The 23,832-nt window shown below is 39.3% G+C and overlaps 1 protein-coding gene across 4 annotated transcripts in view; it reads right to left on the reverse strand.

Annotated features, from left to right (window-relative positions):
* The window catches only part of BMPR1B (bone morphogenetic protein receptor type 1B), a 382,378-nt gene that overhangs the window by 164,588 nt on the left and 193,958 nt on the right, over positions 1–23,832 (reverse strand). For 3 of the 4 annotated variants that reach the window (XM_067736925.1, XM_067736924.1, XM_067736923.1), the window contains exon 2: positions 1,179–1,273. The gene's annotated coding sequence lies outside the window, so the exon portion shown is untranslated. Of the gene's footprint in view, positions 1–1,178; positions 1,796–23,832 lie in introns of those variants that run through there. The other variant, XM_067736922.1, reaches the window with a different exon arrangement.

Below are 23,832 nucleotides of genomic sequence, written 5' to 3' on the forward strand. Positions count from 1 at the left end.
TATATCTCTATTGTTCTACAGTTTAAGCTCTACAACAGCTTTCATGTTATATTTGTTTTTAACTTAAATATGTAATACAAAAAACCCTTTGGAACTATAATTGCCATCTATAACCTAAGCTAAACATTTTCAATACCATGCTAATGCTTCTCTTCCACAATTAAAAAACCAACAACAGGGAAACTTTCACTCTGTCAGTACATAAGTTTTATCTAGTTACACCTATAGTAAAGCAACATATTACTTTCCGAGTTATGTGTAGTAGACATGAAACACATAAGGATATAAATTTCATGGGTGTTCTAAATCAGAAAACACATAGAACACAATTCCTTTCTGTCCCCTTCAGCACCACTGCTTTTAACATCAATCTGGGATATGCAAAACAATGATGATAAATGAATATGCAATCGCACTACGGTCACACAGAGAAGCATGTGTCAAAGTTCTACCTGTGATGACAGGAAAAAAACTACTGATGTGGGGCAAAAGATGTTAATTTAATATCTTTACTAGAGAACCACTTTTGCAAGGAACCAACCTAGCAAGTCACTTGGACAAGCAGAGAAATTCTAAATGCTGAGTCCTTTGCACCTTGGATGAAGAAGTCTGTTCTTACTTTTCATCACTCCTGCTTCTCTCCATTCCCAGAAGGAGTCATTATTTCACTTTAATGCGCTGTCAAATGGACAGTGGCTTTCCTTTCAAAAGACCCCATGTTACTCACATTCACAGCCTGCACATTTTGACAGTGTGTACAACATCTTCACACATTCATCTGAATTCTTCCCCTATTCCACTTCTAGAACACCCTCCACTATAAACTCACTAATATTCATGTTTTAATAGCAATATAAAAAGTAAACACGAATTTACCAATCAGAAGACGTCAAGTCTGACAGAATGAAGAAAGAGAAATTTACTGACAGGACATAACATGAAATCAGTGTTCAAGAGCCATTCCCACCACCCACACCATTTAAGTGTATTATGACCATGCACAGCATTCTTAAGAGCAGAATATGAAACTACACTGCCACCAAGAACACTTAACCAGCAGGCAGCCCCTCCACATTAGCTTTAATGTGCCACACAGCCCTTTGCTTACTGATGTAGAGCAGCCAACAGGGAGATGGAGTTTACCAGTAAAAGAGAGACTGAACTGGCTAATTACTTACCTTCTTACGTATAGCAGGCTTGCTCGTTTAACTTTTTGTTTCCACTCTTGTCATAGCTCAGCGGCAAATGGTTGTGATTCAGCAGAAGTTCGAACCTGATAATTAAAAGAATTTTTTAAGAAAAAAATTGGAAATTAAAGTTCCCTCCACTGAAGTCTTTCTTTCCTTGCCCTCTGGCTGTACGTTTCTCGCTCTCGTTTTCTCTCCCTGCAAGGCAGCTACGTAGTGGTCTATAAATATTGACCCTGACACGTGCTCAGTGCTTCACTTGCTCATGGCACAGGTCTGTGTTACTGAACACCGTGGTAATACTCCAGCAAAGTTCTCAGCTGCTCAGACAAAGCTGTGGATTGGCTCACTACCCAGCAACCCTGTGCCTGCCTGGAAATACCATTTTGCTTCCAGTTTTACAGATGCTATGGGCCTTTCCTGAGGCCCAAATCAGGCACAGAAGGGCAATTATGAGGTTTGTCTGAAGAAATAGTTTTCCTCAAGCAGGTGGAGAAAAGGGGGGCTGGGTGGAGTGAAAGACAAGAAAGGAAATACTGCCTTTGTTTTGGCCAAACAACATAATTTCAAATCCTTTATAAAAGTCATACCTAAATGCCATTCAATCAAGCTTTATAAAACTGAACTACTACTTACTGTGAATAACCAAAAGACATAGGAAAGCATTTTTGCAATTGTTTTTAATATTGCTTCTCATTGAATAAGGCTGCAGTGACTGAGTAAGCGGCCACAAAGAAATGTGTCAACATAAATAAATTCATTTCCAGAATGATAGAAGTGCCCAGGAAAGTATAGTATTAATCTGATCAAATTAAATATCTGGTGAAAGAAGCTAAAATATAATCTGGAAATTATATGAATCAACATGTTATATGAAATACTTCTAGATTTTCAATCATCACAATTGAATTATTTTATTTTTTAAAAAATTAAGGGGACGGGCTTCCCTGGTGGTGCAGTGGTTGAGAGTCCGCCTGCCGATGCAGGGCATGCGGGTTCGTGCCCGGGTCAGGGAGGATCCCACATGCCGCGGAGCGGCTGGGCCCGTGAGCCATGGCCACTGAGCCTGTGCATCCGGAGCCTGTGCTCTGCAACGGGAGAGGCCACAATAGTGAGAGGCCCGCGTACCGCAAAAAAAAAAAAAAATTAAGGGGACTTCCCTGGTGGTGCAGTGGTTGAGAATCCAGCTGCCAATTCAGGGGACATGGGTTCGATCCCTGGTCTGGGAAGATCCCACATGCCGCAGAGCAACTAAGCCTGTGCACCACAACTACTGAGACTGTGCTCTAGAGCCCACGAGCCATAACTACTGAGCCCATGTGCCACAACTACTAAAGCCTGTGTGCCTAGAACTTGTGCTCCACAACAAGAGAAGCCACCGCAATGAGAAGCCCGTGCACCACAACGAATAGTAGCCCCCGCTCACTGCAACTAGAGAAAGCCCGCACACAGCAACAAAGACCCAACACAGCCAAAAATAAAATAAAATTTTTAAAAAGATATTATTTTTTTAAAAAATTAAGGATAAAATCTAAGCCATGACTATATAATTTGTAGTGATATAAACAAGGTCAGCATTATCTACATATAGCCAATATAATGTCCACGGTATGAATGATTAAAAAATAAATGAAGCCCATATTTTTTATTCTTCTTGGCAAGAAAAATCATATGTTTGCTTAATTGAAATTTCATCTCTTTGTTAAACCAAGAGTATAGGAAACTTAAGAAATAATCTGGTCACTTACTCATTTAATAGCTGATAAAACTGACCTCCAGGCCAGTTAATTTACCCACAATCGCATGGCAAGTTTGTGGCAGGGCCAAAACTAGACGTTCTTGCCTTATTGCTCACAATTCTGTTCCCCTTCTACTACAATAATGGTTCCTAAATTCATTTTTAGGTTCAAACTCTGATTTTCAGATGAAATCTTACCAAAAACCTTATCAGTAAGGGCAAATATTACACCTAGAGAAATAACCAGCATAAAATAAAAATAGCCTTTAACAGCTTAATTAACTCCCCCAAAAAGTTATGCATAAGAATTAACTTTCTAACAGTTGAAATCGACTATTCCTTGTTTGGTTCAATTATCAACATTTTCCCAATAAATTAACTTAATACCAGGAGAGGTATATAGTGAGGTGCTGAGGAGCCCAAGAGGAAACACAGTTCTCACGCTCAAGAAAGGAAAAAAAAAAAAGCCTAATGACAAAACAACGTGTTAGTACAGTGATGCAGACTAGGATGGCAGCAAGGGTGCTTGGAACCCTAGCTCCTGAGCCAGTCTGAAGTGGGGGAAGTCTTGATTCCTCAATCAAGACTTCTGCATCTTAAATAAATCAAAGATGACACAAACAGATGGAAAGATACATGATGTTCTTGGATCGGAAGAATCAATATTGTGAAAATGACCATACTACCCAAAGCAATCTACAGATTCAATACAATCCCTACCAAATTACCAATGGCATTTTTCACAGAATTAGAACAAAAAATTTTACAATTTGCATGGAAACACAAAAGACCCCGAGTAGCCAAAGCAATATTGAGAAAGAAAAACAGAGCTGAAGGAATCAGGTTTCCTGACTTCAGACTATACTACAAAGCTACAGTCATCAAAACAGTATGGTACTGGCACAAAAAAGAGAAATATAGCTCAATGGAACAGGTAGAAAGTCTAGAGATAAACCTGTGCACCTATGGTCACCTAGTCTATGACAAAGGAGGCAAGAATATACAATGGAGAAAAGACAGCCTCTTCAAAAAGTGGTGATGGGTAAACTGGACAGCTACATGTAAAAGAATGAAATTAGAACATTCCCTAACACCATACACAAAAATAAACTCAAAATGGATTAAAGACCTAAATGTAAGGCTGTATACTATAAAACTCTTTAGAGGAAAACACAGGCAGAACACTCTTTGACATAAACCACAGCAAGATCTTTTTGGATCCACCTCCTAGAGTAATGAAAATAAAAACAAAAATAAACAAATGGGACCTGATGAAACTAAAAGCTTTTGCACAGCAAAGGAAACCATAAACAAAACAAAAAGACAACCCTCAGAATGGGAGAAAATATTTGCAAATGAAGCGACCAACAGGGGATTAATCTCCAAAATATACGAGCAGCTCATGCAACTCAATATCAGAAAAACAAACAACCCAATCAAAAAATGGGCAGGGGCTTCCCTGGTGGCGCAGTGGTTAAGAGTCTGCCTGCCAATGCAGGGGACACGGGTTCGTGCCCCGGTCCGGGAAGATCCCACATGCTGTGGAGCGGCTGGGCCCGTGAGCCACAACTACTGAGCCTGTGCATCTGGAGCTTGTGCTCCGCAACAAGAGAGGCCGCGGCAGTGAGAGGCCCATGCACCGCGATGAAGAGTGGCCCCCGCTCGCCGCAACTAGAGAAAGCCCACGCACAGAAAAGAAGACCCAGCACAGCCAAAAATAAATAAATAAATGAAATTAAAAAAAAAAAAAAATGGGCAGAAGATCTAAATAGACATATCCCCAAAGAAGACATACTGATGGCCAAAAACCACATGAAAAGATGCTCAACATCACTAATTATTAGAGAAATGCAAATTAAAACTACAATGAGGTATCACCTCACACAGGTCAGAATGGCCATCATCAAAAAATCTACAAACAGATGCTACAGAGGGTGTGGAGAAAAGGAAACCCTCCTACACACCTGGTGGGAATGTAAATTTGTACAGCCACTATGGAGAACAGTAAGGAGGGTCCTTAAAAAACTAAAAATAGAGCTACCATATGATCCAGCAATCCTACTCCTGGGCATACACTCGAGAGAACCATAATTCGAAAAGATACATGCTCCCCAATGGTCACTGCAGCACTTTTTACAATAGCCAAGACATTGAAGCAACCTACGTGTCCATTGACAGATGAGTGGATAAAGAAGATGTGGTACATATATACAATGGAATATTACTCAGACATAAAAAAACCAAAATAATGTCATTTGCAGCAACATGGATGGACCTAGAGATTGTCATACTGAGTGAAGTAAGTCAGACAGAGAAAGACAAATATCATATGATATTGCTTATATGTGGAATCTAAAAAAGAGGTAAAAATGAACTTATTTACAAAACAGAAATGGAGTCACAGATGTAGAAAACAAACTTAAGGTTACCAGGGAGGAAAGAGGGGGAGGGATAAATTGAGAGACTGGGACACACTACTATATATAAAATAGATAACTGATAAGGACATACTATAGAGCACAGGGAGCTCTACTCAATACTCTGTAATGACCTATATGGGAAAAGAATCTGAAAAACAGTGGATATATGTGTAACAAATTCACTTTGCTGTACATCTGAAACTAACACAACACTGTAAATCAACTATACTCTAATAAAATTTTTTTTTTAAATGATTAGGCAGAAGGGAGGCAAAGATGAGACAGAATAACACAATAAAGACAAACAGGCAGGAAAAGCGATGCTATGGAACTTCCAAGTTCTTTCTTGCTGGAGCACATAACTTGAAGCAGGAAATGTTTAAATTAAAAAAAAAGAAAAGAAAAAGTCTAGAAGGAGAAAGGTAATGAAGGGTTTTATATACCAGGTTTAAAAACTTGGGTTTTAGGGACTTCCCTGGTGGTCCAGCGGTAAAGAATCTGCCTTACAATGCAGGGGACACAGGTTCAGTCCCTGGTTGAGGGAACTAAGGTCCCACATGCCACAGGGCAGCTAAGCCCGTGTGCCACTAACTAAAGAGCCCACGCACCCTGGAGCCTGCGCGCCACAACTAGAGAGAAGCCGGCTCGCCACAACTAGAGAGAAGCCGGCTGACCACAAAGAGTCTGCACGCCACAATGAAAGATCCCACATGCCCCAACGAAGATTCCATGTGCCGCAACTAAGACCCAAGGCAGCCAAAAATAAAATAATAAGTAATAAATAAATCTTAAAAAAAATAACTAAAAATAAATAAAAACTTGGGTTTTATACAGTAGGCTAGTAGTCTTCAACTAGTTTTATTCACAGACCCTTAAAAGAATTTTGAAAAAATACATAACCATTCACACATTACCAAGTTAACATCTATAATTTTTCACCTGTGGTAAAATATGTACTTGAAAATAATTTAATTTCCACCCAATTGGAAATATTGACATTTTAAAATAAAATTTATATCAACTATCTTAAGAATACTCAGTAGAATCTAAATCCACAGTAATAAAATGATTATCCATTTAAAAAATACATAAATAGACTCTTCTTTCAACAGCTGAAAATTTTACATTACTATTTTATTTTCTCGACCTTTATTTCCATTTTATTTCCTCAGAGAATTCTTACATAATGTATTTTGTAATTAAAAGCCTTTCATTTTTCACTCTATCATACTTCTCCACAACAAAAATATAAGACATTAATTAAAATTGTTTAATTGCTAATTTTTCTACGATCCCAGGACAAGGTACTATAGTATGATTTCAGATGGATAAGGGTGTGTTTTCTTTCGTAAAGTAAGAGAAAGAATGTTGTGAATAAAGCATTTCTCTTAGGCAGATCAATATTAATAAAGAGAAATTCATGCAGAAGTTGAGAATCTGGACACTGATTCCATTAAAACTATCTGACTGGACTACAGTACCACATACTACTTTTATATCAGTTACTTAAATAAACGGCAGAGGCAGTCCAGGCTAGGTCAGGAAATGAACTAAGCAGTGCCCTCACAAAGTCAGAAAGGAATCTCTTAGCCTACATTTCTCTCAAGGAACTGCTAGAATTTTTTTTTTTTTTTTTTTTTTTGCGGTATGCGGGCCTCTCACTGCTGTGGCCTCTCCCGTTGTGGAGCACAGGCTCCAAACGCGCAGGCTCAGTGGCCATGGCTCATGGGCCCAGCTGCTCCGCGGCACGTGGGATCCTCCCGGACCGGGGCACGAACCCGTGTCCCCTGAATCGGCAGGCGGACTCTCAACCACTGCGCCACAAGGGAAGCCCCAGAATTTTAATATTGAGTTCTAAGGGGTAGCAAGAAGATGAGATGAAGAAATTAATCAGCGGAAATCAGTGGCCAAAATTAAAAGGACTGATATGTCCTATAAAAAAAATAAAGGGTTTTGTCTTTGATTTGACTATAGGGTAAGGAATGCATAGAGAGTCAAAGGTGTGAAGACTCAATACTGCCAAAATGTCAGTTCTTCCCAACTTTACCTATAGATTCAATGCAATCTCAACCAAAATCCCAGCAAGTTATATTTTGGGATATTAACAAACACATACTAAAGTTCATATGGACAGGCAAAAGACCTAGAACAGCTAACACAACACTGAAGAAGAACTAAGTTGGAAGACTGACACTACCTAACATCAAGACTTACTATAAAGCTATAGCAATCAAGACAGTGTGGAGAAAGAACAGACAAATCAATGGAACAGAAAAGAGAGCACAGAAATAGACTCACTTAAGTAGAGTCAACTGATCTTTGACAAAGGAGCAAAGGCAAAACAATGAGGCAAAGACAGTCTTTTCAATAAATGGTGCTGGAACAACTGGACATCCATAAGCAAAAAAAATGAATGTGGACATATCTTACATCCTCCACAAAAATTAACTCACAATAGATCACAGATATACATGTAAAATGTAAAACTGTAAAACTCCTAGAAGATAACATAGGAGAAAACCTTATGACCTTGGATATGATGACTTTTTAGATAAAACACCAAAGGCATGACCCATGAAAGAAATAATTTGTAAGTTGAACTGCATTAAAATTAATAACTTTTTCTCTGAGAAGGACAATATCAAGGGAATGAGAAGACAAGCCACAGACAGGGAGAAAATATTTGCAAAAGACATCTAATGAAGGACTGTTATCCAAAGTATACAAAGAACTGGGCTTCCCTGGTGGCGCAGTGGTTGAGAGTCCACCTGCCGACGCAGGGGACACAGGTTCGTGCCCCAGTCCGGGAAGATCCCACATGCCGCGGAGCGGCTGGGCCCCTGAGCCATGGCCGCTGAGCCTGCACGTCTGGAGCCTGTGCTCCGCAACGGGAGAGGCCACAGCAGTGAGAGGCCCGCGTACCGCAAAAAAAAAAAAAAAAAAGTCTGGCCATAAAGAAAAGAGACTGACAGATGGGGGAAAGGATTTAAAACAACTCATCCCTGTGTAGAGACTGAGTGTTCTGAAGTCACACCGACTTGAGTTTTCATCTTTCTCAAGTTACTTTGTAAGTTATATAACCTTAGTTTCCTCAACAATAAAATGAGTTTAATATTTGTACCTCTGCACTGGGTATCAGTACCGCTTTTTACTGTGGAATAGTATTTCATTGTCTAAGATAGGCTTTTTAATTATCCATTCATTCTAGCTGATGGACATTTGGGTTGTTCCCACTTTTGAACTATTACGCTATTACGAATAAAGCTGCTATGAACTTTCATGTACAAGTTTTTGGGTGAACATCTGTTTTCATTCCTTGTGGGTAAAGAGCAGGAGTGAAATTGCTAAGTAAAATGGCAATTTTATGTTTAACATCATAAAGAACTAACAAACTATTTTCCAAAGTGGCTACACCATTTAAATTCCCGCCAGCAATGTATGAGGGTTCCAATTTCTACACATCCTTACCAACACCTGTAATCATCTGTCTTTTTTATTATAGCAGTACTTGTAAGTATAAAGTAGAATCTCAGTGTGGTTTTAATTTCCATTTCCCTAATGACTTGTAATGTTGAGTATCTTTTAATGTGCTTATTGGTCGTTTGGCCATTTACTCTTTCCAGTAACTACAATTTCAAAAAAGCCTAGGACCAAGTAAAGCTTAAAGTACATTTTCAAGTTATATATGGCACAGACACAGCTACTCACTTGTTAGCTGAATAAATGAATGAACTAATCAACAAATGGAAGATTAAGGAATAGAAATACTTGACTTATTAGTATATTGTTTCCGTTTTTAAACTAACTTAATTTGAATTCCCATGCAGTTTCGACAGAATGCTTAGTAAGGTAAAGAAACTTTTTAAAAATTGATTAAGAAATGAATGACCTTAAGATACACTGTTGACAAACTTATGAGATATGAATACTACAAATTTATCCAACAACATAAAGAATGAGACAATCCTCGGGGGCAAATATTAGTAGAACAGGAAAATGTTAGTAACCCAAGCTTGTCATCATTTTTCAAAAAGACCTGAGGAAATATATGACTTCCAGTGTAAATGACTGAGGAGAAAGAAAACTGACTCTACAGTGTGCCTAGTTACAAGCAAACTATGGATGGTTTCCTCCTTGTTTTTCCTTTATAGGGCTACTATTAGTCATACCATATACAGAGTCACTTACCTTTAACTCTAAGGTTCTTTGTTCTCAAGTAATAAATACTCTGGGCTCCCGAGACCCCACAGGAAAATCATACATAAGTCTACTAACCTTTACTGCTGCCAGTTTATTGTAAGTACCTACCCATTATTAGTTTGAGAAGTATTGACTGCACAGTTAATAAATAGGTCATTTGTTCTTTTCAACCAAAACAATGTTGTATTCAATATGTAAACTAAAAGAAGAAAAATACTAAACAAGAAAATGATATAGCAAAGAATGCATGTCCTTTTAAACTTGTATTTGACATCATACCAACTAATGCCAAACTAAACTTAAACATTTTATCATTTATAAATAGAAATCGTGTTGAAATTCATAGTGTGTGGAACGCATACAACCACAATCAATAATAAAGCTCAATTATGTTTAACAAAATAAGATAATAATAGTGAAAAGCATCAAGAATATCACGTTATTCCTACAGTTGTTGCTAACTTGACTCATAATAAAACTATACTAATGTCTCTTCATGTTTAATAAAAATAGCTGAGTTCCCAGCTACAAACAAGCATTTCCATTTGGTTTCCTCTTAAAGGCACACATATTTATATAACACTAGGGACAATCTCAGAAAGTGTTTGAAATATAATATTTATTTGCAATATAATTTCAAGCATTTTCTACTTTTACAAAAGTGTACAGTTCTTAAAATCATCATGTATCTTTAATATTTGTTTCTTAGATTTATGGAATTAATCATTAATTCAAATTTTTCTATCATTTCAAAATGGAAATTAGATTGTCTATGTGCCAATAAGAATCTTTATGAGAATTTTTTACTCCATTAATCTCTGAGTAGTTCTAATATTCCAGATGACAGATGACTATGATTATCCTACATCTGAAATAAAGGTTTTCTTTCACCAAAAAGACAGAGCTGAGCCGAACTCTCAATACTTGTTACTTTTTCAAGAACAACTCATTCGAGGATCTTTTTATTTATACAGATACCCATAATTAGCAATGTGATATTAATTTAATGGAACATTTCTAGAAAAAAATACACTATATTTTGTTGAACAGTGGAAATGATATCCTGAAAAAGTACGAAACGTCCTCTCCAAGGCGGGACGGACATAAAGGTGATCCTGAAATCGCCCCTACCAGAGGGATCTCCGTCAGCTGAAAGGAGAGCAGGAAAGATTGCAGGATTCACTAAAACAAGCTACCGCCAGGCATTCCTTAGGATGGAAAGGGGGAAATCCCAGACAGGAAGGATTCAGCAAAAACCAACTCAATGGGGGAGGGAAATACGTGTCTACCACATTTAAGCTGACTTTTTTTTTTTTTTTACTATTCATTAATCATATGACAGTAGTTCATAAAAATCTCACTGAATAATTAAATTTAACAGGCAGTAAAAATAGAAATGTACGTTAAATCTGATCATTCATAAAAACATCACTGCTTTATTTTACTGCTCTATGATGAATCTGCTTTCATATGAAAGAATTAAATTTGTAAAGCTGAGGAATATCATTATTCACCTTAATGCCACATTTTTCTAATCAAAACATATTTCAAAAAAAGGAGAAGAAATAGGAAGAAAACAATGAAGAAAACCAACTTTAACAAGAAATGAATGAGATATCCATCACTCTTGATTGGTTCACATATAAAATGTGGTTGTTTCTATTGGCTGTCCTGCTTGACAGGGCCTGAAATTTTCTTGAAATGTGGTTGGTGTCAAAGTTAACTAAAGAGTAATACAGAGAGACAAAAGTATTTTAAATCTTTTACATCTGCATTTTGGTGGATCTGAATATTGTCATATATTATACATTTCCAAGAGCAAGTTAAATCATACCTTTTTTTTAACATCTTTATGGGAGTATAATTGCTTTACAGTGGTGTGTTAGTTTCAGCTTTATAACAAAGTGAATCAGCTATACATATACATATATCCCCATATCTCCTCTGTCTTGCATCTCCCTCCACCCTCCCTATCCCACCCCTCTAGGTGGTCACAGAGCACCGAGCTGATCTCCCTGTGCTATGAGGCTGCTTCCCACTAGCTATCTATTTTACATTTGGTAGTGTATATAAGCCCATGCCTCTCTCTCACTTTGTCCCAGCTTACCCTTCCCCCACCCCGTGTCCTCAAGTCCATTCTCTACGTCTGCATCTTTATTCCTGTCCTGCCCCTAGGTTCTTCAGAACCTTTTTTTTTTCTTTTTTTTTGTAGATTCCATATATATGTGTTAGCATATGGTATTTGTTTTTCTCTTTCTGACTTACTTCACTCTGTATGACAGACTCTAGGTCCATCCACACCACTACAAATAACTCAATTTCGTTTCTTTTTATCGCTGAGTAATATTCCATTGTTTATATGTGCCACATCTTCCTTATCCATTCATCTGTCGATGGACACTTAGGTTGCTTCCATGTCCTGGCTACTGTAAATAGGGCTGCAATGAACACTGTGGTACAAGACTCTTTTTGAATTATGGTTTTCTCAGGGTATATGCCCAGTAGTGGGATTGCTGGGTCGTATGGTAATTCTATTTTTAGTTTTTTAACGAACCTCCATACTGTTCTCCATAGTGGCTGCACCAATTTACATTCCCACCAACAGTGTAGGGGGTTCCCTTTCCTCCACACCCTCTCCAGCATTTATTGTTTGTAGATTTTTTGCTGATGGCCATTCTGACTGGTGTGAGGTGATACCTCACTGAAGTTTTTTTATTAATTAATTTATTTATTTTTGCTGTGTTGGGTCTTCGTTTCTGTGCGAGGGCTTTCTCTAGTTGTGGCAAGCAGGGGCCACTCTTCATCGCGGTGCACGGGCCTCTCACTATCGCGGCCTCTCTTGTTGCGGAGCACAGGCTCCAGATGCACAGGCTCAGTAGTTGAGGCTCACGGGCCTAGCTGCTCTGTGGCACGTGGGATCCTCCCAGACCAGGGCTCGAACCCATGTCCCCTGCATTAGCAGGCAGATTCTCAACCACTGCGCAGTACACGGGCCTCTCACTGTTGTGGCCTCTCCCACTGCGGAGCACAGGCTCCGGACGCGCAGGCTCAATGGCGATGGCTCACACTGTAGTTCTGATTTGCATTTTTCTAATGATTAATGATGTTGAGCATTCTTTCATGTGTTTGCTGCCAATGTGTACATCTTCTTTGGAGAAATGTCTATTTAGATCTTCTGTCCATTTTTGGATTCGGTTGTTTGTTTTTTTGATATTGAGCTGCATGAGCTGCTTGTAAATTTTGGAGATTAATCCTTTGTCAGTTGCTTCCCTTGCAAATATTTTCTCCCATTCTGAGGGTTGTATTTTCGTCTTGTTTATGGTTTCCTTTGCTGGGCAAAAGCTTTGAAGTTTCATTAGGTCCCATTTGTTTATGAACTGAAGCAATCTTTCCAGTTTTTGTAAGCTTTGATTTCATTTGACTACTGTGGAATAGGTGAAAACTGCACAGGAGTGCCCTCTGAGGGTTCTTTTTTTTTTTTCCTTCCTCAAATTTGCTTCATTATCGTATTTGGCCTACAGTGACCAAGATCAGAGCTGGAACTGGGCTGAGGATAGGTGGGTGGTAAAAGTAGAAAAGGTAAAGATAAAGAATATCCTTATACTTTTCTTTCACGATCCAATAAAGAGATGAAATAATGTTAACAAACAGCACGTCAATTTAGGAATCAACCTGATAACATTTTTGTTTTATTACAAAGAGAATTTGTATTGAACCGTTAGATCAAAATAACTGCTTTGTATAAGTATTTGGAAAAACATATACAAACTGTCATTCTTTTTTTTGTGTGTGTGTGCGGTACGCAGGCCTCTCACTGTTGGGGCCCCTCCCGTTGCGGAGCACAGGCTCCAGACGCACAGGCTCAGAGGCCATGGCTCAGGGGCCCAGCCGCTCCGCGGCATGTGGGATCTTCCCAGACCGGGGCACGAACCCATGTCCCCTGCATAGGCAAGCGGACTCTCAACCACTGCACCACCAGGGAAGCCCTATACAGCATATTTTTAAGGAGTGTTTTCCCGTATGTTTTCTCATTTGATCATCAGGACAAGCCAACAGGAAAGCACCCCGACTTTACATATGAGGAAATGGAAGTTCAAAGTAGGTAAGGAACAGCCTAATGTGCCAAAGTTTCAAAAAAGACTGAAACTGAACTCGAGTCTTTTCACATTAAATCCTTGGCCCTTATCACTATACTTTTCAATAACACCCGAGGGGCCATATCTCTAGAGATTATTTTCTTATGGAAAAAAAATAATTCCTAGGGGACAAACTGAAGTATTCCAATTTGAGGCATATATATTTTTGTTGATAATGGCAACACACCCATTACTTGGGTAATGACAGTACCACTAGTTAGTCATCCAAAGTAAAAATTTCAGTTTTCCACTTCTGTTCTCCCCTAATTCTCATTAGTTACTAAATACTCAAGAGTCTGTCTTTGAAATACCTCTCGAGCTTGTGCCCTCTACCCTTCCCTCTGTTCCTACCAAAATTCAGGTCTAGCTTTTATATAACCTTAAATACTGAAAGGCTCACAATCGAGTCTCCTGTCACCACTCTGCCTTCTCCTCCATAAATCTTCTGCACTGCTACTACACTTAACAAAATGTCAACACCTCCTCTTGCCAGCAACAGAGGGTTCGAACTTTCAGCACAGAATATAGGCCACTCAGCCATCTCGACCCAGCTCTGCCCTTTAGGTTTCATTTCCCTTTTGCCCGCAACACAAATCCCACATTACACTCTGCTAGCACACCAAACCATATGTTCACAAGAAATGCCGTGCGAGGCAGCACTTCCACACATCTGTATCTTTTCAAAGAACAAACCGAATTCTCTGAACCCTGATTTCTATGGAATAACATTTGAGCTGGTGTAGAACTAGATCTGACTATGTGGGAGTGCAGATTCAAAAATTAAAAGACGGAAAACTTCTTTGGATGCTGTGATGCGGGTATTAAAACTCCTTGCCCTCCTTGCTTGTCTCATTCTTAGAAATGTGACAAATTTAGTGTTTCCTCCTAAAAGCAGAAGGCGAAAGCGCGTACCAGTTCCCAGGCTGCCGGCAGTAAAGCAGTGATAATAACACTGTACACTTTGGGATGATGTGGGGGGACCGGACCAGCATTTTTGTCCTGAGTATTCACTCGTCTTTCTCTGTTTTATCATCTTTGTGACAAAATGACGCAATAAACAATTCCACAATGTTACTGAAAATGTTCATTTCAACTGCATGTTTCTCCTCTTGAATCTAGCTTTCTGGTAAAATTACCCGTAGTGATAGAGATTTTGAAGCAGGATACCATCTGAAAGAGCGATCCTAAGCAGTATTTAAGTACTAAAATTATAACAATAGCACCAGGGAACTAACAGGGCTCTACACAGAGAATTTTAAATATTTATATGCCCAAAGATTGCTCCATTTTCTTTTGGGCAGAACAACAAGTTCAAAGTACACTGATGAAAGTTATCATTGGGTTTACTGACAATCAATACCAATTAAAAGGTACATTTTAAAATGCATATCAGGTGTTACTGGAAAATGCGTCCATCTGAATAGCAGCTATTGAAGTTTATCAGGAAGGGTAAATAATGTATAAAAAGTCCCAAGTGAGTGATGAAAACCTCGTGTAGATGACAAGCCACATATCAGTTGGAAGCCAGTGCTCAGACTTATTGGCACCAAGAATGTTTGCTTAATTTCCTAAGTGTGCATAACATCACATCCCCCGGTTGGCCTGGAATACCCTTATTTATTGCTTTATTCTATTAAAAACTTCTTCAACTTACTTATGTTCCTGACAAATCCATTTTATAATTTTTAATCAGTAGTTCTAATGCTTCTTCTGGAGTATTTCGTATTTGTTTATGCTTTCGTCCAGCCAAACACTTGCTGAGTACCAGTTACTGGCTTGGTACTACAGCACAATCCCTGTTCTCAGAGGGGCTGGTGAGGGAGACAGAGACTGGTGACACAGAGACTGGCAATGGCCATGACACAAACGAGCGGAGCACAGGAAACCTAACTCTTCCTGGAGACTGAGCTCAGCAAAGGCTTTTTGGAGGAGGACGTGATAGTTCTTAAAATATAAGTTAACCAGAAAGTACATGAAGATTTCAAACGTGTGGCACACTTTGGTATGATGGTTAGGACCCAAAGTACAGCCATGAAGTGAGAGCTTCACGTGATGGTGGGCGGCCCAGGCTTACGTCACCACCCCAAGGGTTTCGGCACTGCGGCGGCCCCATTTCTAGGTTTACCTCTTCTTTGCCTGTTGGCATTTTCACTCATTTCATCTTAAGGCTTTATTCTAATTTTTAAAATATGATACCATATTTGGTCTTGTTTTTGGAGAGAAAAAAGATATAATTATGTATATTCCCACTATCATTTTTCTATCAACATTTTAATTCATTTACTCAAAAATTATATATTGAGGAAACTGCTATATGACAGACTTGGCTTTAAATGTTGGGAATATGATGGTTAACCAGACATGCCTTCATGGACTTTACATTCTACTTGGGGGCGGGGGGGGGGGACTAACAAATGAATATAACATCTCTTGGTCCCCCTCAAATGGCAATAATACAAGTAACACAGAATAATATGACAATGCTGGGGAAAAGCTTTAGAGAGGGGGATTAAGAAAAGCCTTGCCTGAAGCAGAGCCCTGGGAGCTGAGTCCTGAATGATGAGAGGAGACAACCATATAGATCTGTAGGAAGCGCATTCCAGGCAGAAGGAATTGCTAATGGAAAAATCCTGGGATAAGAACAATCTTTGGTATCCAAGTGACCAGTAAAAAAGGGGGCGGGGGTAGGGTGGAGGGGAGAGGGGGCACACAATGAAGTCAAATAACTAGACAGTACTCAATGATGTAGGTGTTTTAGGCCAGTGGTTCTTAAACTGTGCTGCACATGAGAATCACCTGTAATGCTTTTAAAACTTCAGATGCCGAGGCCATATCCCAGACCAATCACTGAGGCAGGAGCCAGTAATCAGTATTCTCTGAAGCCCTCCATGTGATTCTCATAAGCCAGCCAGGTTGAGAAGCACTAATTTAGGCCAAGGAAAGATTTATATTTTAGTCTAATTACAAAAACAGCCACTGGGAGATTAAATTCGATCTGAAATTTCTGTCACGTACCTAAACTGTTTAATTTCTATCTGGATACCTGGGGAAAAGGAGGAATACACCTTAGGAATACATTAGTTTCCTAAGCAAATTCTTCTTAAGAACAACAAAAATAAAAGCAATTATTGAAACACTTTCCTCTAGAAATTCAAATAATTTAGGTGAAAATTAGTTCTTCTGGAAATGCCGCATGCAGTTATATCCATTCCTGATTCATTGCTTTAATGTATTCTCCCTGTAAATTTTGGGATATATTTGGTTATAATTTGTGAATAACTTTGTTTCTCTGAAGAAAAATGATACACAAAACATTTGAGATAGTAGTTGAATTCTGCTTACATTATTCTTTTTGATTATTTGTCACATTAACTGTGGGATTCCTCTAGTGTGAGTCACATGATCCTGTCCACTGTAAATGGTACATCATTTTGTAGCACGTAGTTCTGACAAGAGTTCACCCACTAGCACTGCTCTGGGAAATCATCTTTGAGGAGAAATGGGGTTTATTTAGTAGAACTGCTGTAACCTGAGAATCTCGTCATTGGTTAAAATATTTAGATACATTTATCAGGTACAGATGGCATTTCTGTTGTTCAAATAAACACCAGAGTACCTTTTCTTGGACTGCATCTAGTAGAGAATAAAGTCTCCTAATGGTAGTCAAATGTCTCATTTTCCAACTCTTAAGTGTCAACTTAATTCTTGTTTTTTAAGAGCTAATAATCATGCATAAACTGTACCTAAATTAAAGAAAAGCAAAAGCCATCAAGTCCTGGTCACATTTCAGGCAAGAAAACCAATCAGCTAAAAACTGACTTAACTATCACGTGGCTTTATAGTCCTACAAGCTCTGCTGAGATAGCCATCTCCTCCAGCTTTCACAAGTATATTAAAATACACCAACTACCTGAAGGAATTTTATTTAAAAAGTCAACCACTCCATAGAAAATAAGCTTCGGAGATTCCTTAATTTGCCTACCCCAAACAATATTTTATCAAAATTGCATATGTAAAAACTGTACTTCCACCAATTTTTCTTTAAAAGAATTTCAAGACATTAGACAAATTTTCTGCACAGTCCATTTGTCATGGAATTCACAGCATGTGAGTCAAAAGGAATGACAACTTCTACTGAACCCTTTCTTGTTAAAGTTCTATCTGATAAAGCCAGCTGAGCTATTCTAGCTCAAAACAGCCTTTGCATTCTTTTTGTGCCTTTATGAAGACGCACAGCATTCCCCACTTGTATTAGGTACCTCTTTTCTAGTAGACAATACATTAACTGAAATCAGGAGGTATGTTTTATGCACTTTTGCATATTCACAGTACCATTCTTTGTGGTGTTATACAAACACCTAATTAATGAATAATGAAGACTTATCAGCCTCCCACTGTTGAAGGTAAGACACATTAAAGCAGCACAGTGCTGGAATGAGCTTCTGCAAATACACATGACCACTGCCAAGCCCTGCCTAGCACTCTCTCCTCCTTGGTAAAATTGTTTAAAATTGAGAAATACTTGAAATGTGAAATGAGAGGTACTGCTATGCTCCAAGCAAGAATAGAGGACCAGTGAAAAAGAGGACTTGATGATTCAAGACTGCAGACTCAAATGAAAAATAAAATGGGCCATAAGTTCATTCCATCACTCATTCCTTCAGTAAACGATTTTGAATAGCTAATATACACCCAGCACCTATAACATACAAAACTAAATAAGACAAAACTCCAGCCTCCAAGTAGCACACAGGCAAAAGCTATAATACATATTAATAAAAGAAATGCAAGAGCTATGCGTAAGTGAAAAAATACAAGTGCCTAATTCATTAGGGAGGAAAGGTAGTCATGGAACTAAGCCTTAATGGGGTGAGTAGAATTAGTCTAGGAGAAAAGGCAGAGGAGGATCCATTCCAGAAAGAGGCAGAGCAAAGGCAGAGCTCTGAGAGTTAGTATAGTCCGTTCAAGGAATGACAAGCAAGTCTCTGTGGATGAAGCAGAGGCTGCAGTGCAGGGAGAGACAGGAGACAAGGCAAGAGAGGGAGGAAGGAGCTGGGCATGGAGGGCCCAGACTTCTATGAAAAGGTACTTTGGGCTTCCCTGGTGGCGCAGTGGTTGGGAGTCCACCTGCCGATGCAGGGGATGTGGGTTCGTGCCCCGGTCCGGGAGGATCCCATGTGCTGCGGAGCGGCTGGGCCTGTGAGCCGTGGCCGCTGGGCCTGGGCGTCCGGAGCCTGTGCTCCGCAACGGGAGAGGCCACAGCAGTGAGAGGCCCGCGTACCGCAAAAAAAAAAAAAAGAAAAAAAAAGGAAAAGAAAAGGTACTTTAACTTTTATCCTCCTGGCAATGAAAAGCCAGTGAGCAGTTTTAAGAAGCAGTGTGGCATAAGAAGACCTGCAAAGCTGTGTGGAGGATGGGTGGAGGAGAGGTAAGCAAGAAGTATAAAGGCCCAAAAAGACTTTTAAAATTATTAATAAATTTTGGTTTATCTGCCCCTGCATAATGCCAAACACATAAACTCAACACAATTACTACTCTGATAATCAGTAAGTTACTGACTTCCTTAGAAAAAAATAAGTTTTAAAATTTGAGGAGAAAACTAATAAATAGGACATCTTACTTCCTACTGAAAATGAAGGACAAGTTCAATTTTCATGAATAAGTAATAACACGAAACTAAATTGTTAATACCCTTCATAATACAATTAAGATGCTAAATTAATTAAATTGAAATGAGCTGAAAATATTTATCAAAATGTGACATTCCAATTATCTACTCACCTCATGTTACTTTTATGTTACTTTATGATCCAGTTTTCAATGTTGTCATATTATTTTGTCATTTGCTGCTTTTATAAGTTTACTATTTACCTAGTGATCTAACTTCGTTTCAAAAGCAATTCAGTAGTCTTAAAAATCAGGTTGAAATTAAATGAACAAACCTACCGCCAATTTCACTAGGCTGCTTGCTGGAATTCATATTGTATCACAGAGAAATTTACCTGAGGGAGAACTGTTGAGGCAAAATTATAACTATGACATGGAATAAGCAATCCTATGTTAGAGCTTATTATATTATAACCATACTTGGCATATATTTTAAAAGATCATTCAAATTACAGTTAATAATGCACTAAGTAATGCTGCCTTCAAGTTTACGATGACTGAATTTTCACTGTCAATAAACCAGGTTGATTGCTAAAAAGTGGTATACTTCCTTAGGTACTATAATTGCAATACACTGTGATGATTTATTCTGGTATTTTCCATTCATTTTATATCACCTTTGATCCAGTTAAGAGCACTAACTGGAACCTGGTCCTTGACAGCCCTGGGAAGACATAGTCATGTTTCACACAGCTAGCAGTTTTCTGGTCCTTGGCTTTCATAAGCTGCTGCATGGCTGGCACTCCTAAAACAGCTAGCTGGAGAGCACTGTCGCTGAAAGCCAAGGGAAGACTGAAGCAATAAGATGCAGTGACAGGGTCCAGCCTATGCAGACCAAACATCCAAAACAGTCAAAAATTTTCCAAAGCACACGTGACTCAGTTACATAGTGACAGAAGACAAACTAAGCTGATGTGACCAAGAAGAAAAGAGATGCCAGCAGCTGCACATCCATCGCCTTTAATGAAGGTCTCACTTCACTCATGAAGTTCAACCATATGTTCTTGGTATTTCAAGAGATTAATTTTAAGCATTACTGAGACAATCTGTCAGTTCTTATGCAGGGCTAGATTTTAGGAAGAAATGTAATTTTTCTTAATTTTTAGGAAATGTTTTTCTTCTTTTCTTGCAAAAACACAAGGTTTCTATAGCTGGCCAGTTAAAACTATTACTATTCATAAGCACTGCATGTCTGCGAACTTGATACAACTTAAAACAGGTACCACCCACAATCCTAATTTTGGCTTAGCCAGGAGAAAAACATCAAATTTAGATCCCCATTAAATGCTGTAACTAGAAATTCACTGAATGTTTAAGTAGTAAAATCTGAGGATGAAGGCAAGGATGTTAAGTTTGTTTTGTTTTGTGTTAACATAAAAGGCTCTAACTAGGGACTTCCCTGGTGACGCAGTGGTTAAGAATCCGCCTGCCCATGCAGGGGACACGGATTAGAGCCCTGGTCTGGGAAGATCCCACATGTCGCAGAGCATCTAAGCCCGTGCGCCACAACTGCTGAGCCTGCTCTCTAGAGCCCGCGTGCCACAACTGCTGAAGTCCAGGTGCCTAGAGCCCGTGCTCCGCAACAACAGAAGCCACCGCAATGAGAAGCGTGTGCACTGCAACGAAGAGTAGGCCCCGCTCTCTGCAACTAGAGAAAGCCCGCGCGCAGCAACAAAGACCCAATGCAGCCAAAAATAAATATAAATAAATTTATTTTTAAAAGGCTCTATCTATGGGCTTCCCTGGTGGCGTAGTGGTTGAGAGTCCGCCTGCCGATGCAGGGGACATGGGTTCGTGCCCCGGTCCCGGAGGATCCCACATGCCGCGGAGCGGCTGGGCCCGTGAGCCATGGCCGCTGAGCCTGCGCTCCACAACGAGAGAGGCCACAACAGTGAGAGGCCCGCGTACCGCAAAATAAATAAATAAATAAAATAAAATAAAAAGGCTCTATCTATATTTCTATCAACATCTATATCTATATTCCATAAACTTTGAAGTTAACCTGTAAAGACTGGATAGAAGTGTGGTAGATTTCATTTTCCAACAATGGCCACAACAATATCTCGCATCCTAAAGGCTCTTCTTACATCCCACTGAGAGATGGGGTATAAATTCTCTTCCTTGAACCTAGATAAGCTTATGGCTACAGTGACAGCGACACTGTGCTTCAAGGCCAGGTGATAAAATATGATTCAGCTCCCACCTGACTCATCAGAACCCAAGTTCTTGAAGTCTTTGGCTGCCATTTTAGCAGTCTGACTATGCAGAGGACATGATGCTGAAAGACCAAACTACCAATGGCGGGCACTCAGAGAGTCCATGAGACTCCATGAACAGAGATATGCCTGGACTGCTCCGAGCTGCTTCAGTCTCCTGCTGTTCTGGCTCCAGATACCACTGACCCTGAGTCAGAATCACCCAAGTGAGCTCTGCCGAAAATCCTGGCCCACAGAAACCACGAGAGGGGATAACATTGTTTTTGCTGTTTCAAGCCACTAAGTTTTATAGTTCTTTATTAAAAAGCAATAAATAACTAGAACATACTTTGATACCAGAAGAGAAGTGGTATAATAAACACAAGTAAACTCAAAACATATGATACTGGCCTTTGGACCAGACAGCAGATGGAAGCCTGAATGAGATTGTTAGCGGGAGCCTGTTGGGCCTCAGAGGGTTTGACTGTGAGGGCTCCAGGGAAATGAGAGCTACGTTTTTGGAAGGTGGAGAAAAGGAGATTCTTGCTACGTAGTTGAAGAACATTTAATACGATTGTCCACAGTGATGTGGAAAATAGAAAAATGTACCTGATGAGCTCCAAGGATCTAAGCTAAGGCGATTTCTGAGTAGAGTGCTGAGATGGGCACCTGCTTTCCCTTTGCTCCTTGTAAGGTGTGGGTAGAGAGAGGCGAGTTACAAAAGGAACTCTACGGTTGTCAGCAAAATTTGGAGGAAAACAATAAAAAACAGACAGAACTTGCTGGGTTTGAAAATAACACTTTTCATTCCCCATCACTTCAGAGAGCAAAAGAGCCTCAAGATAAAAAGAAGCCTCGGGGAAAAGATAAAAGGCCAGGTGTAGCCAGAAAAACCTGGTCTACAAGTAAAGGTGAGCATGGGACTATAAACACCCTGTATTAACACCTCAGGAACATCAAGGTGGTGGCCTCACAGATCCTTTAAAACAGATAAAAGGCCTTCAAAGGATCTTAAGGGCATAGGAGCCAATTTTCTCTGCTCAACAATAGGGCTACTAAGAATCCTATGCGTGAGAGCAGGGCAAGGGGCAAAACAGGGCCACTAGGTCTAAAACAGATAAGATACAAGGATATAATTACAGTACAGGAAATATAACCAATATTCAACAATAAGTTTATATGGAGTATATCTATAAAAATATCAAATCACTACGTTGTATACCTGAGACGAATACAATATTGTAAGTCAATTATACTTCAATTTAAAAAAAAACCCAAAACAATCTTAAGGGTGTTATCCTACCACAGTGTCAGAGGGAACCCCTGAAAAAAGAACAATTAGCTCAAAAATTTTCTGGGTGTGGCTTTTGCTAATAGAGTGGACTATAAATTAACATATAAGAAACCCTAAAGACTTTTTAAAGAATTATACCAGCTGGAGCTAAAAGGAAACAAGAACAATACAAAACAAAAAGTGGTTTTTGGACCTCTAAACTTCCATGCACAGGTAAAAGGCTCAGAAAACTTGTCAGGAATAAATACAGTCCATGTTTTTTTCGAAACAAGGACACGGTGGGAAGAAACAAGAGTCAAAGAGAACAATTCCCAGAAACAGACTGAGCCCCTACTTAAGCGAATGGCAGCAAGACCATCTGGGTTTGAGATCTGCTGTGGAATATAGCAGCCTCCCTTTTTGAACAGGTGGGACCACAGAATTTTCCCGTGCTTGTTATACCATAAAATGTTGGCTGTGTGAAGAGCAGATAACTTACGTCTTTAGTTCAAAGCTTTTCAGAAAATCCTCCAGTTCAAGTATTTTCAATATTCAGGAAGCCTTACTCAAGGAGCCTCATTTGCACCTGGACTTGACTTAGAAGACAAGATCCTGGACTTGAAGGCAATGCAGTAATGGAAGGAAACTTAGGGGCTTTGATGGCAAGAATAAGCATTTTTTACATGTGGGAGGGTGTAAATGGTTGTGGTCAGGGGATGGACAGTGGCAGATAATCACAATAATATCTCCCATTCCACCATTTTCTTCTTATAACTCTGATCCACCTCAAATTTTTTAAGCTAACATTAAGTGAAGCTATGTGATTTACAGAGTAGATCATAAAAGGCAATGCATCTCTCACCTTGCTCACTATAATACTCAGTATCTAAGTGTTCAGCTATCATGTTAGCAGGGTGACTGCCTTGAAGCTGCCGTGCTGTGAAGAAGCCCAAATTACCCCTTGTAGACCGACCACATGGACAGGCCCTGAGATTACATGAAAAGAGAGCGATGCT

Source organism: Pseudorca crassidens, chromosome 4, assembly GCF_039906515.1.
Source record: "Pseudorca crassidens isolate mPseCra1 chromosome 4, mPseCra1.hap1, whole genome shotgun sequence".
Lineage (NCBI taxonomy): Eukaryota > Metazoa > Chordata > Mammalia > Artiodactyla > Delphinidae > Pseudorca > Pseudorca crassidens.